At 35.1% G+C, this 16139-nt stretch overlaps 1 protein-coding gene across 6 annotated transcripts in view; it reads right to left on the bottom strand.

Annotated features, from left to right (window-relative positions):
• Window positions 1–16139, bottom strand: part of LOC139117510 (arf-GAP with GTPase, ANK repeat and PH domain-containing protein 1-like) — a 108107-nt gene that overhangs the window by 83271 nt on the left and 8697 nt on the right. The gene's annotated exons all lie outside the window — the stretch shown is intronic.

Here is a 16139-nt window from a genome sequence, read left to right on the forward strand (position 1 = left end):
GAAAAAATCGTAATAAAATGGCCGCCTGGCAGCCATATTGGATCGTATCACAAAACAAATCGACGTGCATCTGTATGACATATGAAGTAATCCTTGTACCAAGTTTGAATGAAATCGCTTCAGGCATCTCTGAGATATCTGCGTGAACGGACGGACGGACGGACGCACACACGCACGCACGGACGCACGGACGCACGCACACACGCACGGACATGACCAAACCTATAAGTCCCCCCGGACGGTGTCCGTGGGGACTAAAGATGTCATTAGCACAAATCAGCAAAAAAAGAAGATTATTTTATAAAGTAATTATTTTAAATACAAACAATCTTTGAAACATGGTCCATGTACACAGTATTCAGAAAGTGATTGTGCAGGTAAGTAACACGTCACAGTGACTGGTAATCTGAGTTCCTATAGAGGTACATGTACATTTGTAGCATGTCTGCCTTGATACACATGTCTTACAACACATCAGAGAACACAATGCTGAACAAAAGCAAAGCAAATACTCATTGTCTGGAGTATGTGAATTACAGACTCTTGTAAATATTCTGATTGTGAAGACAGAACTCTTGTTCTGATGTACAGGCAATGCTGTAAATGATATCATTGTGTCCAATGTAAATAAGTTTGTTAACTGTCTGTGATAGTCTGTGTCCACCAGACTGTGACACATCCTACATATTCTTGTATGCCTAATGAACTTGACTATTATACAATGGAAATGTGCCTTTCCTTTCCTAAACCATCGAGTTCACATAAACAACAAATTTCCATCACAGTCCTGCAGTCATATTTGTTCAGCCAAAACAAACATGCTAAAAAATGACACTTGACCAATTACGTGCCTACATTGAAGCATTTCAAGTGCTTCACATATTATCTATTTCTGGATATAAATATCAATATTTCATTGCACATTTCACTGTAATTCTTTCTGAATATGGTTTGTGGTAAAGTGATGATTGCTACATGTAAGTTACGTAGAAGGGTCTTGTACCTGAAGGGACATTTTTCTGAGCAATGATGGGATCAAAGTGTGTGACTTTCAGTATGCCTTGATGTGTACACTTCTAGGTCCAATGAAATGGAATGTCAGCCTGTGGGTTACAATAATATTTTGAAAGTTGCATTGTTTTGATCAGACAGTGGATGTACAAAGAATTTCACCAGTGACTGAACACAGTCAATGTCATGAATGATGTCATCATTGACGTAGCTAGTTCATCTGCATGGCATTGGTAAAAGGTAACTTCCTACGTAGATGAACACAACAATACTACACCATTCCCTCTCCACTCTCAGTCTACTTTCTAAAACTTTCATGCTCTCTGTAAAGTTAAAGGGACAATCATTGTGACATTCATGATACTCAACCTGTCTTGTTCCAGAATACATGTCCATTTTCTTTTGCTCACGTGTTTACACACGTGAGCATATGTCGCAGCGATGTCTGTCTGTCTGTGTGTCCGTGTGTCCGTGTGTCTGTCTGTCTGTCTGTCTGTCTGTCTGTCTGTTGGTCCGATATCTCAAAAACGGCTAGTCAGATCAGAATGAAATCAGGTACATAGATTCAGTTAGCAAATGGCAAGAACTGATTAGTTTTTGGTGGGTGCGGCTTGCATACTTTTTGTTCATTTGCATATTTAATGATTTTAGAAAAAACGGATATACATTAAAAACGACGACACAAAATTGATGAGATTTGCTACAAATGTTGATCACACCAAGATATATCAGCAATGGGAACCATTAAGGGATGACATGAAAGATAGTTGCTAATTTGCATATTAAATGAATTTTCCTAATTAGGGATATATGTCTGATTTGACTCGATCAAAATCGACCAAACTTGGTATGTATATTAAAGATACTATGATTTAACATTATTGAAAGTCATTAAGCGTTTTAACAGCAGCCAATTCCTAATTTACATATTTAATGAACTTTGCTAATTAGGGATATATATTTGAATTGACTGGACCAAAGTTGATGAATCTTTCTACATGTATTGAAGCTACTATGATACAACATTTTTGAGAGTCATTAAGCATATCTCCTTCAGCCTATTCCAAATTTGCATATTTAATAAACTTTCCCAATTAGGGATATATATCTGGATTAACTTGATTGTAGTTGTTGAAACTTGCTATACACATCAAAGATACTGTGATATAACATTATTGAAAGTCAAAAGACATTTTTACTTCAGCTAATTCCTAATTTGCATATTAAATGAATTTTCATAATTAGGGATATATATCTGAATTGACTTGATCAAAATTGATGAAACTTGCTATGTACATTAAAGACACTATAATACAATATTATTGAAAGTCATTAAGTATTTTCTCTTCAGCCAATTCCTAATTTGCATATTTAATAAACTTTCCTAATTAGAGATATATATCTGAATCGACTTGACCAAAGTTGACAAAACTTGCTACATATATTGCATATACCATGATACAACATTATTGAAAATCATTAAGCATTTTTACTTAAGCCAATTCCTAATTTACATATTTAATGAACTTTGCTTATTAGGGATATATACTGAGATTTACTTGATCAAAGTTGGCAAAACATGCTATGTACATTGATGATTATACCAGGTTAAAACAATATCAAAAGTCATTTCACATTTTCATGTCAGCTAATTTATAATTTGCATATATAATGAGCTTTCACAGCTCGGCATATATGGCTTGAAGGACTTGGCCAATGGTAATTACACTTGCTATATAAAGTGGTGATACAATGACAGCAGTCAAAGAACTTTAATATTTTTATTTCAGCTAATTACATATTGTATACTTCATGACCTAATCGGCGATGATTATTGTTCATTATGTTGATCATAATACTTTCAATGAAGTTGCAAACATATGGCAAAGGTTCAATTTTACACAACTGCAATATATAATGAAACACGTGAGCATTTGCAGTTCATATCTGGTCTTTTCCTTTCCACAGTATATTGAAACACATAGAGCCGTATTAGCCTTACAAACTCCATATAGTGTACGCTATATGCAATGTCATTGTTGCAAGATGGTGAATTCTTAAGTCCAAACTAAAATTTGTTTGTTAACAGTAACATTGAATATTATGGAGGATTCATACCTACTGTTGAAAAAATGAACACTTTGCAACTTTGATGTGATTTTAATAATATGAAAAGATACTAATTTTAACAAGTGAAACGAAACTAACAGCAACTACATCAAATTTAAATATTACAGCTTATGTATATAGAGTAGCTCTACTGTCAATTACTACACAGTTTACTCAAAGGTTTACCTGTTCACAAATTAACATAAATTGAACAAATCAGTCACTGTATTGAGATAACATGAAAACAAAGTAAGTAACATCACTTGGTGTTTTGAATGATCATTACATGGATTTGGTGTTGTATGTATAAACTGATGGCATGTAAATTGATTAATATTTTCTTTATAACTATCAAAATAGTTGGAAAACACTACTGTTTGAAAGATCATTTCTAGTTGTGCTTTATTAAAATTCACTGAGAATGTCTTGTTATGTGAACAAAAGATACCCTGCCACAATCTACCGGTAGTACAGATGATTGTTCAACTTAACACTGACAAGCCAGGGGAATAACAGCTACTTTGTATGCTAATCTTAAAATCACTTCATTACAAGTTCAAATTGAAAATAAGATGAATAGTCTTGAAGGGATAAGTGTGGAGCATCATCACTTTAGATCTGAAGAGATCTTGACATCAATGCTGTAACATATTCCACAAGAAGCCATACACTTAGGTGAGCAGGGAGCTCTGCACTGAACGGTCTTGAACAGTGTCTGAGTATCAAGTCTTTCACAATTGAATCTGAAAGCCACTAGAAGGAATTACATAGATTATGTATATTACTTGTACACTATCATAGTGAAATGATGAATTTTTATTCCACAGAAGACGGAATAAACTGAAAGCATTGTTCTAATTTCTAGAGATTTCTACTGTCAAGATAGCTTTACCATGATATTAGTATAGCATTCTAATACAGTCCCACTTTAGAAATTCATTGCATAAAATCGGAGGGGAATGATTTTCATGCCTTTGTGAACAGTGCTTCACACACTCCATTCCAATCTATTTCCTCATATTCTTGTCTCAATTGTAATTTCTCTAAAAGCCAACAAAAATTTAGGCACAGAGACATTTTGTGTACAGAGATTTTCACTGATGACCCTACACACCCTAGTATGAATGCTGTCATAACAGAAGAATTCTGTCAATTCAAGACACTGATACATCACATTACTAGAGGTCACACAGGGTCAGTGTCGGTGTCACACTATGAAAGGATTCTAAAATTGGAGGTGACCTCCAGTCATTCACAGTGCATGTCCATATATAATGTCAAAGGTCAAATCAGTATGTGTCAACAAATAGATTTTTCAGAAAGACATTTGAGAAATTATCACTGAATCACTTTTGATAGAATCTTAAGAATGTCATTCCTGACAGTTGTAAAATGTGCATGTTTATCTGTTTTATTTTATTGTTCAATTTCTGCCACATTAAATTCTTGCGGTTTGACAAGATCCATTCTATAACTGGCATTTGTTCATTTGGGTTATGTCGAAGAGCACAGATAAATTGAGTGCTATAACTGGTATTATAGCACTCAAGTAGTAGAAATAAAATCAACAGATTCCAATAAATGTGAAAATGTTGACAGTGTCTGATCAAAATTTTACTATCCTAGGGGGACTAATAGACATATCACCATTCGTATTACTTGCAAATTATGGAATTTAAACATGGAAAACATCAAATTATATCAATAACTACACAGACAGGACATCGCATAATTATCCAGAAAGTACTGGTAAGCTGTTTTGAGCCACAAGACACATTTCTACCAGCACTTCCATTCCAATGATTTAATGGGCCATAGTTATAAATAAATGTGAATATGACAGCTAGGTTAGTTTATACCAATACAGACATCTAATAAATTATGGTAAACAGCATGTAAATTATCTCTCCAATATTTCAAATGCTGTACATAAAATTTTGTGTACAGACAAAAATTCATAAATTATTAAAATAAACAAATGCTAATTTCATATGGCAAGCTATATGGTACATCGTTTATATACTGTAATAATGATATTGTGTTGTCCATCCTGGCAAAAAAAACTTAAAATTTTTACCGATGATGAAATTCATTTCAAAATAACTCTACAAACTGACAATCATATCCTCTATACATACAAAACATATTAACACCCAGAAATTAATTTCAATTTGAGAATGACAACCAGTTGGTATTTTCTGAATAGCAATTGGAACATATAGTCTTATGTGTAATTAACGATGTGAATAGATGCATACATGCACTGGTATGCGTAACTTTCTTTGTCCTGGCTGACACTTACAATGTGCATGTGTGTTCAAACCGACAGACAGACACTGCTTTCTCTCTGACCCCTACCACATCAAATCAAATTACGGAATAATACTTTGAGATGTACAATACATATATAAATGTAGATAAAAAAATTTGAAACCCAGTTTAGTTCTTCTCAGGGCATTAAAATTCATAAATATTTCCTCACACAGTTCCATACATCTCATGCATTTGTTCATGACGATGTAATAATGTTGACACAGCAGCCCAGAAATAAAAGATACATCATATTACATGTACAAATGGACAATGTTGCTACAAATGGAATGTCACAATGAATCACTACATCTGTGTTTAATTATTACAAATGATACATTCATATATTTATCTGGTCAAACAAAGTTTAATGCATTTGGTGAATTTATTCATTTGGTATTTATTCATGACAGATATACATGTACATATCAGAGTTCTGATGCATCACATGAATTTCAGTTTTGGTATTTGTATTTCTACATCTTCACCCTTCTAATCATTGAAGATAAGTACTGTAGGCCACAAACTGCAATGCAAGAATTATTTGATCTTAATTTCTCTTTTCCGATGGGTTTTGCCTTACTCTTTACCAGGAAAGTTTTCATCTAGTGGTTCTACAATTTTGTCTACTGGTCCTGCTCAAATTCCCCCATCAAAACTTTCATTATTTTTTCTCATTATTCACTGGTCTGTCAGAACACAACAAAACAATCCAATCCTATACAAAAATTTGTGATCTTGGACCATTGGATTTGCTCAAACTTGTGTACAACACGCCAGTAAAGGCACTTTCATAGCAGACATTTCGGTGAGAGTGGCAGGATGCAATCAATAAGACCATCTTATTTACCACCAATGTGATTTACTTGTACCAAGGATTGAACTGCAGGGAAATAATTGAACATATCGGTATATCTCCTAAAGAATTCAACCACACATGTCATTATTTACTTTGAAGGATAAATAAAACATGACAAACAACTTTACATGTATTTGCTTTCTTCTTTTCATGACAAATATACTGAACAATAATTTTTCAATTCTGAGACACTGTGACCATTGTTTATGAAGTAAATTTACAAGTGCCTGTGATACAGCAAAATCAATACAGTTATTACATGAGACATGCCAAGGCAACTGGGAAATCCCCTAATGGATGGAATAATATATTTACCATCAGCATAATGATACATTAGCAGAAAAGACTGTACAGGGCATGGAATGGGGATAAAGTACCGACCTGGATATAACCTACGGCCATAAATGCATTACAATATTCACCTCTGTCAAGTTTTACTGCTGGAGTTTGATATGAACCACAGCTGTGTACAAGTATTTCCGATTCTACTGACCTACATGTACATGTACATGTAGATAACAAACATTGCTGTCTGAAACATCAACATCACACGCAATAAACTATTTTATTTCAAATTTCAACACTACATACATGTACCACATGTGAAAAGAAAAAGCGTTATTAAAGATATCAAAAATATGTTTGACGATCCTTTGAATAACATACCGGTACATGTAACTTAAACAGGAAAGATAAATCATATAGATTGTGGTAACTTCAATTTCTGAACTTTTTTCATGTAAATGAGAAATATCAAACACTCAATACATGATATATTTTCAATAAAATTACTAACATGACTTGTAAGGCATGATGAATATACTACAACTAATTAATGTTAGGATTCAAAAGTGCTATGACAGGAGTATTTGAGAGAAACTTTTCTCTAGTTCCGCTTTTCGACAGTGTATGATTGATACTTGTTTGCTTGAACTGTATCATGGATCCATTTGCTGCTTCAGGACACCAGAATGTCCTGTGTGCCTTAGAGGGCTATTTTGATAACATAGGTACATCCACAAAGACAGCCTATATGATCACATTTGCATTTCTTTGAAATTATTCTGCAAAATCATCATAAGCGCACCGTCTATACAACCTTTAAACTTTCCATAAATTCATTCCTGTCCATATTAACCTTGATAAAATATCAACAGGGTATTCAAAACAAAGCTTGTACTCTAAAATAACTGTACATCATATTGAAGAAACACACTGGTCTGTGACAAAGCAACAAGGACTAAACATATTTGCATGTAAAAAAACATTTCGTCTACAGAGGATGTAATGAATGGTGACTAAAGCCCTCAGGTTAATCCTAAAACTTGAATACCTTGGACACAGAGGCCATGAATATGTTTAGAAAACAATAGATAAATGGGAGACATGATTCTGAACAGTGAAACTGACAGCTTTATATCTGACTGGCCATTGATTTAGTGTACACTGTCCGTCATTACAAGAAAATTAGTTCATGTATACTACAATGAATACATGTGTAGTTGGTTTGTACTTTTTTTGTTAGTCCCTTGAAATGCTAAGCCTAGAAGTCACAATGTTGAAACTTCAGAACAGTGGAATTCAGAGTGACTTTGTTTTGTATCATCTTTTGGTGACTGTATTTAGTACACACTGTCTTAGAGAACAACTCACAGTTGAATATTATGTGTAAAATGATTCCCTAGAACAATTCCATAATGGCAAAAGCTTTGTCCTTGACAAAATTCAACACAGTAAACTTGGAAAAAAACAAATAAACATTTATTTGAAGTGATAGGATCCTAGCAGTTGTCTTGTTCAATAATTGATTTTAACAGTGCAAAGATGTCTTGAATGCTAAAAAGCATTTGAGGACTGTTATTACGGTATACTTCACAAAAGCTGTAACAAATATTGGGACAAGCCATATACTACTAGAATTGACATCTTCATTGAGAGACATGATGACCCTGTTCTGTTAGGTAACCACTTTGATCAAACAGAATAATACTGCGATGAGATTTGCTACTGGAAACAAACTGCACTATCAAAATTTGATGAATAAATATATATTCTACCTATACTCATTTCAGACCAACTGAAATTTTTTTCCCACTGAGTATTTGCTATTCTATGGATTGTGGTACGTATAGTAATCCTAATGAAAGTGATAGTAAATCGCATATCTGAAATGTTGGGAACATTACAGAAGTGACATCGCCCGCACCACAAACTAATGACGTCATACCTGCCATAGACAAAACAGGTGTCCATAATAATGGCACTAACTGCAACGTCTTGTTAAAATGCTGATGTGCACAAATAAAATTGTGGGACAACACAGAGGGCTGACTTTACAAACTCTGACACTTACTTACAAGCCAATGTTATGAGCATAGCTGAAATTAGTCACATATCAAGGTCAACATGGCACTGTGACAGAGTTATTGTAGCATATAAATTGACTTGGTACAAATTACGTTTATTTTTGCCACAATGGGCTTGGTGCAATGGCCATGAAATTAAAGAGCATAAATGTGTTCATTTAAATGCCACAACAGAAATACCAAAGACTTACAACTGTAATGAGTCGACAGTGGCTACAACTCAATTACACATTCAGTTTTTCTATTCAGACATAAACGTCTGCCCTTCAAATGAACAGCATATCAGTCTGGTTTCCTTCCAATTGTTGTGATTTGACCAATAGATATCAGTCATATCTTAATTTGACTGGGACGAATAATTTATAAAACAAAGCTGTTTATTTCAGAATATTTACACGTACGGAATACTCGCATGTCTGTAAGTTCAGGCTGATCATAAGATATCTCTGAGTACTAATGTTGACTTGAACATCATATTCGTTTGCATATTTGGGTGTCTTCTGCATACAGTGATGTGAATAGAAATGACCTGGAAATTTACATATGCATGTGCATATATTTGCATATAATTATTATCTTAGCAATAGCTGACATGAAAATAGCATCAACTGATAAGAGACCAAATGTAAATCTACATTTGGGTCCTGGTTAGTTGATGTTATTTTTAGATGTGCATGTACAAGTACTTTAAATACCCTGGACCTGGAAATGAGATTCAAAAATTGTGTCAGCAGATGAAAGTACCATACTGGAATGGGTCTGATAATGGAGTCACACCTATATACCACATGATGACATCATACTTGCTAAACCAATCAAAACTATGAATTTCACTACTGTCTCTAACAAAGCTGCAGACAATCTCTTAGATTGACTTGTCAATATTCTAGGATCCAGCTTTCTGTAAATATACATGTATGTACATGTAGAATACAATTTAGTTTATCATGCAATGCAGTAACAATACATGTGTACATGTTTAGAATCATGACTATGACAGCTTTGACAATAGTGGTTTCATGGGCACCTAGTAGAGGTAATATGTAATGTAATACAGCAGATCATATTCAGAAATGTACCAGCTGATACAATAGATGATATAATTATAGCAATGGCAGAAAATACAAACCTAATACTAATAGAAGAGTTGAGTACAATGTATGTCCCAATGTAGTGTCATTTCACTGTCACATGAAACCATTGGACAATGACAGTGTACAGAGATGACATTCAAATATCTCGCTGAGCATAATTAACATTACCACAGTTTCATCTTTTCATGTGATGAAATTCTCTAACTTTTCATTATTGTCTATTTGATCCAGTGTAATTGCCTACACCATGAAACAAGTCCCCAAAATTCCTCCTCGTACAAAGTTTGGGAATATGGGAAGCTCCTTGAAAATACAATGCTTACTAGTACAATTTTTGAGTACCCATCTACACAAAATGTATTCCTTACCGTAAATTGTCAGTTACTATACTAGCCTTACCAGCATATACACTGTATTGGCATTGATTGAACAACTGTAAAAGTAGCATGCGTCAGAATCTCACCATAGTGTCAGTTTCATCTTACCATATTGACTCTTATTTACTCTAGATATAATTCTAATTTTTCATAATTGACAATTTCAATCAACACCATAGTACAACACCTCATACTTGAGTATTGATAGAAATGAAAACTAGATTGAGATATAGGCCAAGGTATACATGCACTGGTTGTACATCGGTTTCATAAAAGTCAAACACTATTTCAGATACCATTGCAGCTGACAAATAATTTGTCCTACATGTAGGCAATTGACGCCATCACTTGTATGTACAGAGTAACCCGGTATTTGAAGACATTTTATCAGTCACTTAGTATTCCAACATACACAATGTAAATGGCCAGCTTAAAAACAAATTCCAATCTGCTGTAGGCAAATTGGCAATTCTGTTTCTAAGGCAGCTAACAAGATGGATTCATTTACTGAAAATTGACTCACAACTGCAATGTTCATGCACTGTATCTTCAACGTTTACAATATTCCTAGTTACTCCATATACAATGTTTTTGGCAAGTTTCAAGACAGTATAGAGTAGGCTGCCAAAAAATACTAAAATTTCAAATTTGTTGAAAGTACAGCCAGCGACTGAGCCCTTAAGTACCAGGCTATCATCTTGGTTTGTAACAGATGACTAAATTTTCAAACCACATCACCATTCCCAGCATAGAACTGTAATATTGAAAATCTCAGGTGAGTGATATCATAGTGACCAACCCAAGGTTGTTATCCTGCAATAAACTGTCATCAGCGATTGATGTCCTCTTTATCAAGGACACTGCAAAATAACACAAATCCTAAATAATTCAAATGTCATTTTTCATTTTCATTCAACCCCTTTGACTGAATATTTTTAATCAATATTGACTGTGATATTCAGATATCTATATTTGAACATGTGTACAGGGCTCGAAAATTTTTTTAAAAATTCACTTGCCATAGGGCAAGTGAATTTTCAATTTCACTTGTCCGGAAGAAAAATTACTTGCCCTGAATTTCAGATGATTTAAGGAGTAAATGCGTATGGTTTTATTCATGTCATTGTTACTGTAGTAAAGAAAATGTAGCTGTAACTTACTGATAAATTTGTGTCCTTATTCTGTGTATCAAAAATAATCTTTCATGTAACGTATACATGCACAGTGTTTCAGCCAGCTTTTGCTAGCATGGGGACACAGTGACCCATAGTAGGTCTTAATGGGGGACAATTAAATTTTTGGGGGACATGTAATGTATTTCAATAAAACAACACCGGTACATTGTCATTGTGTGTCATCATGACCTGATACCTTGTGTTAAATAGGTAAGTCAGGTAGGCAGTGTTTCCCCTGGGTCCCAAAATCTTGTAGCAAATTTGGCTAGAAGCCCTAAAAAATTATTCGCCAAACGAGATATTCAATTAGCCAAGCCGATATCACTGATCACAAATGACATCATTTCTTTCTCATTAATATGCAAAAATAAATATTTGTCTGCATTTTCCGTAAGAATGACGGAAATAAACCCTGTTAGTGCTACTATGGATACTAAAAGTAACACCAATTTATGGTTCAGATTACAAGATGCCAACATCATCCACGCATACAACATAAAATTTGTCCGAATTTCAAGCGACACCACGCGAGCGACACTTGTCCAAAGTTAGGCGAATGCAACTATACTCAGTAACAAACCTGAAATCGCTATTGTGCGATACTGTACATATCGCTACAGACAACGGCACGAAACCTGGTTCAGCATACTAGTTTTTTCAAACGAATCAGATATCCATTCTCGTAGCAGTTCGAAAGTAAAATACTCTCAGACTTGAGAAATATGTGCATTTTTTTAGACTTCCAATACATCTGCTTTACGCTTGAAGTTTTAGCAAGCGAAGCTCGGCGCTCGGAACCGGACAGCGCACAGCGTATCAATGGAGCTCGGGTCAGGGGTCATCATCAAAGACGTCAGTGTGTATTCACAGCAAGCTTGCCATGGATCGCGGAAATCACGGATCATATTCAAATGTTCACGTCTATTATGTAAACAGAACCGTAAAATATCAAATATATACCATTTTGATATGGAAGAAACATCTTTTTGTTTCACTGACGATCAAGTTAAATGCTCAAATATCGCGACAAGACTTAGCGTATTTGCACGATGTGAATGAGGAACTAGGCCGTAGCGACTCAGCGGTCGAGCGAGCGCCTTCTCTGAAAGTCCGATGTCACGTCACAATACACCACGGTCCGTGATACACTGAAAATTGTCGCGAATTTATATTTAAGGAAGTCAATTCACACAAGTTTCTAACGCCAGTAAAGGTATTTTCTTGTTGCAGCAATACACCACGAACAGTTTCGCTATTCAGGTGTGCCTTACTCGCTCTACGTTCTAAAAATGCCATGCTGTGCGCGTATGCATACCGCGCTACCTTCCTTTCCAAATTCACGGTCGACTTTCGTACATTGATCATAATCTTTCTTTCCATTTCATAGCTTTACTTGCGCGTAGAATGTGTGTTGTAGGGGTGGTTCCCCCATATTGGTGGAGCAGCCAAAGTCAAAAAGGAAAGTTTGCCGTTTTTGCTTAGTTTCACAGTCACTACGATCCTTCAGTGTTGACGATGACATGGCTGTCACTGCATGCACGGATTTATCACACATTGCGCGTTGTCAAACCCAAAACTTCGCAACATTTTAGTCAACTAGTCATGATATACATGCGGTACTATTAATTTGTGAGTTATTTCGTTACAATTTATTCATACTGTATGTGTTACAAATAGGATCTCCTGACGCATAAGGTCGGGGATGTAGAGAGATAAAGCATGACGTCCCAAGTTGAATGCAGGACATCGATGTGCGCGCGGACAGACAAAGTGATGAATAGTGCAATTTTCGATTCGCAAGTTTGGCTAACTTTTGCCAAAATCTTCTCGCCAAACGCTACTTTTTTCTCGCATTTGCGATTTGGCGAGCGGGCAGCGGAAACACTGGGTAGGTGCACTAAGGGTAAGTATATAATAGGCCACCGGTGTTGTGTCAAATTGTGCCCATGTGAAACTTTCAGTATCATTTAGTTTACTGCTACCACATGGCATGTGCATAAACTGCAGGGTTCCCAATTAAAATCACCAAAATGATTAGCCAACTCATTAGCCAAATCAAAAATCTTGTAGCCACTTTGAGCAACTTTTAAACAGTTTATGATCTCAAGTGTAGCAACAGCTTTCTTGGCATTCAGGAGTTCCTAATTTTACAAATCAAGATGTTTTGTATGTTGTTCATGATAGTTTAAACATTAAAGAAATATTTGTTTAGTTTTTATGACATTAATTATCTGTGTTTTTATGACATTGAAGGGATTGAAATACTTTTTCATTTCTAGTGGTAAACTTTTGCCACAAGAAATAATTAGGTGGCAATTCTAAAAATCAGGTATATTACCAGGTGTATATTACCACAGATACAGAATACTTCTGCAGCATTGAGTCAGTGTTCACAGTATGACAACTTACACTACAAGCTCCTTAAGTGGTTTTGTTAGCCACACAAATACAAATTTTCCATGCAGAAGAAAGCATTCGGTAGCATGGTGACAGTGTAGATACAAGTATTGTGGTTTTTTGTCATAGTTTTGATCAAGCAGGCTCAATAGCACCTTCAGCATAAGTATTTTTTGAGACAAAAAGGGTCAGGTCAAAATCCTTTGAAAAAAAACACAATTTTATTGTTCAATTCACTTCCCAATGTTTTAAGAGTATTAATAGTTTTAATGATAATGATAACATTGTAGCCCAGGAACATTTTCATTTGATATTTTGATATCATCAAGAAATGTCTGGTAATGTTCACTATTACATCATTAAACTGGAGGAATCCGCAGAAATATTAATAAATGTGATGATTCGAAATGGATATGCTTACTTCAACTACTGTTGACAATTTCCCTTTGCCAAAACTGGTAATAAAATTTAAATTTAAAACTGACAGTCAAGCTTAATGCCATTAAATTGGAAAGCACCAAGAAATTACCTTGTATCATAAGATTGTACCTATTAGACCTCCCTAGGTGGTTTCTTTTGAACCATAATTGTGTACTTAAAGGGTCTTCATTTATGACATCACATAAGATGACCCAGATTTGACCTTTCAGAAAAACCTCATGTTTTTCTCCTTTTCCCTTGTATTCTGACTCTGTTTGTGAAAGTTTCCTTTGATATAATGGTTTTTACTATCAAACTGAGTAATTGCAGGCCAAATTTTGATTCAAGCAAAGTAGGTAAAACTTGGACTAAGAAGGACGACCGGTACGCGGGACTCACAGAGGCAAATTTAAGCCAGGCCTCAGTCTATTCATGGTCGTCCATGATGTATTGTAGCACGGTCCGTCCATGAGGGACCGTGATTGCAGTATCGAACAGCAACAATGTTTGCTTCACGTACCAGGGAATTTGTAACTTTGTAGAAAGGAGAGTAAAGTGTTTCAATACATTGTAACTTTGTAGAGAGGAGGGTAAATTGTTTCAACACCTTACAACATTTTATTGTAAGCTGTAGTTTTCTGTTGAGGAGGCATCGTGACATGATTTCATGAGAAGAAAAAAACATAAGAGCGTGCAAAGACGTCAATATTTTGCCATTTTGTAGCCAAGCATAACAGAGCTATTTTATCTGCCAGCCATATCGAAAGCAGTTCACTCAAAGAACTAGAGAGTGGCAGCGCGTACGTACAGTGGCCTCATTGAAATTCACTTGTCCGTCGGGCTGGGAGAATGTTGTTTTCACTTGCCCGGACTCAAAATTCACTTGTCACGGGCGTCGGGCGGCGAGAATTTTCGAGCCCTGCATGTATACTGCACTTGGAGAAATACATGTACATAATTTGTTGTGCAATGAAGGTTATATTAAAATTACTGACATTTGAAAAAAGGACAAAAAGATTTTAATAACAGTCATATTAATTTGGGAGAATCATTATCTTACCATTGTAGAATACATCTTTGTTGTACACATAAGTATGTTCATAGATTTAATGACCGTAATTTTAATATTTATTACTCTGCAATGTTTGGCCGAGCACACAATAAAAAGGAAGAGCTTATCATGATACTCTGATGTACAGCTAAAGTGTTGCTTCAAAATTTACATGCTCCATAGGGTAATAATGAAATACTGCAATTATTGCTGTTTTCATACAATAATTCCTGCATCTGTTTAATTTTGAATAAATGCAGTCAGCTGGCCTGCCAGGTGTTAGTTTATGAGCAACATGACTCCAATAAGGAACAAACATCTTTTATGGGAATGACTCAGACACAAGCTTTGAGACGAAATCTTCACAAATATAGACTACAGGATTTTGATCCCCAAAGAAAGAGTAAATTATTGCAAATAGAAACATAATACAGAGAGATCTTACAAAATATTGACAATAATCTGCAATGCCTTGACTGTTCTTTTTCACCCATGTCATGAAAACGTGTCTCAGCGATGTGGACACACCTACTGTACGCCCTTCACAAACACCCACACTATTACCAAGGGTTCTCCACAGTTCATGGAAGACAGGTTGACAGCCTTATTAGCATTACAAAAAGAAAAATTTGAATAACAATCAAATCTCTAGTACTTTGCCTATCAAATTTCCTCAAGAAAATGCAGGTTTGTGTGAAGATATCTTCATGGTTCTAAATTTGATTAGTAAAAGATACTGAACATACTGTTGTTTTCAATTGCTCGAAGGTGCAAATTAAATTAAAGTGTGAAGTATCTTGATTAAATCAGATTTAATTTGATTAAGAAATGAATGGCTACCTTGATGCCTGTGTTCATTTACTTGTCACACCTGATTGTGTGTTCACCGATGCATACAAACAACACAGTATACTTTTCTAACAACGGGATACAGTTAATGAAAGCAACACACTTGATTGCAATCAACAAT

This window comes from Ptychodera flava, chromosome 18 (assembly GCF_041260155.1).
Source record: "Ptychodera flava strain L36383 chromosome 18, AS_Pfla_20210202, whole genome shotgun sequence".
In the NCBI taxonomy this organism is placed as follows: Eukaryota; Metazoa; Hemichordata; class Enteropneusta; family Ptychoderidae; genus Ptychodera; species Ptychodera flava.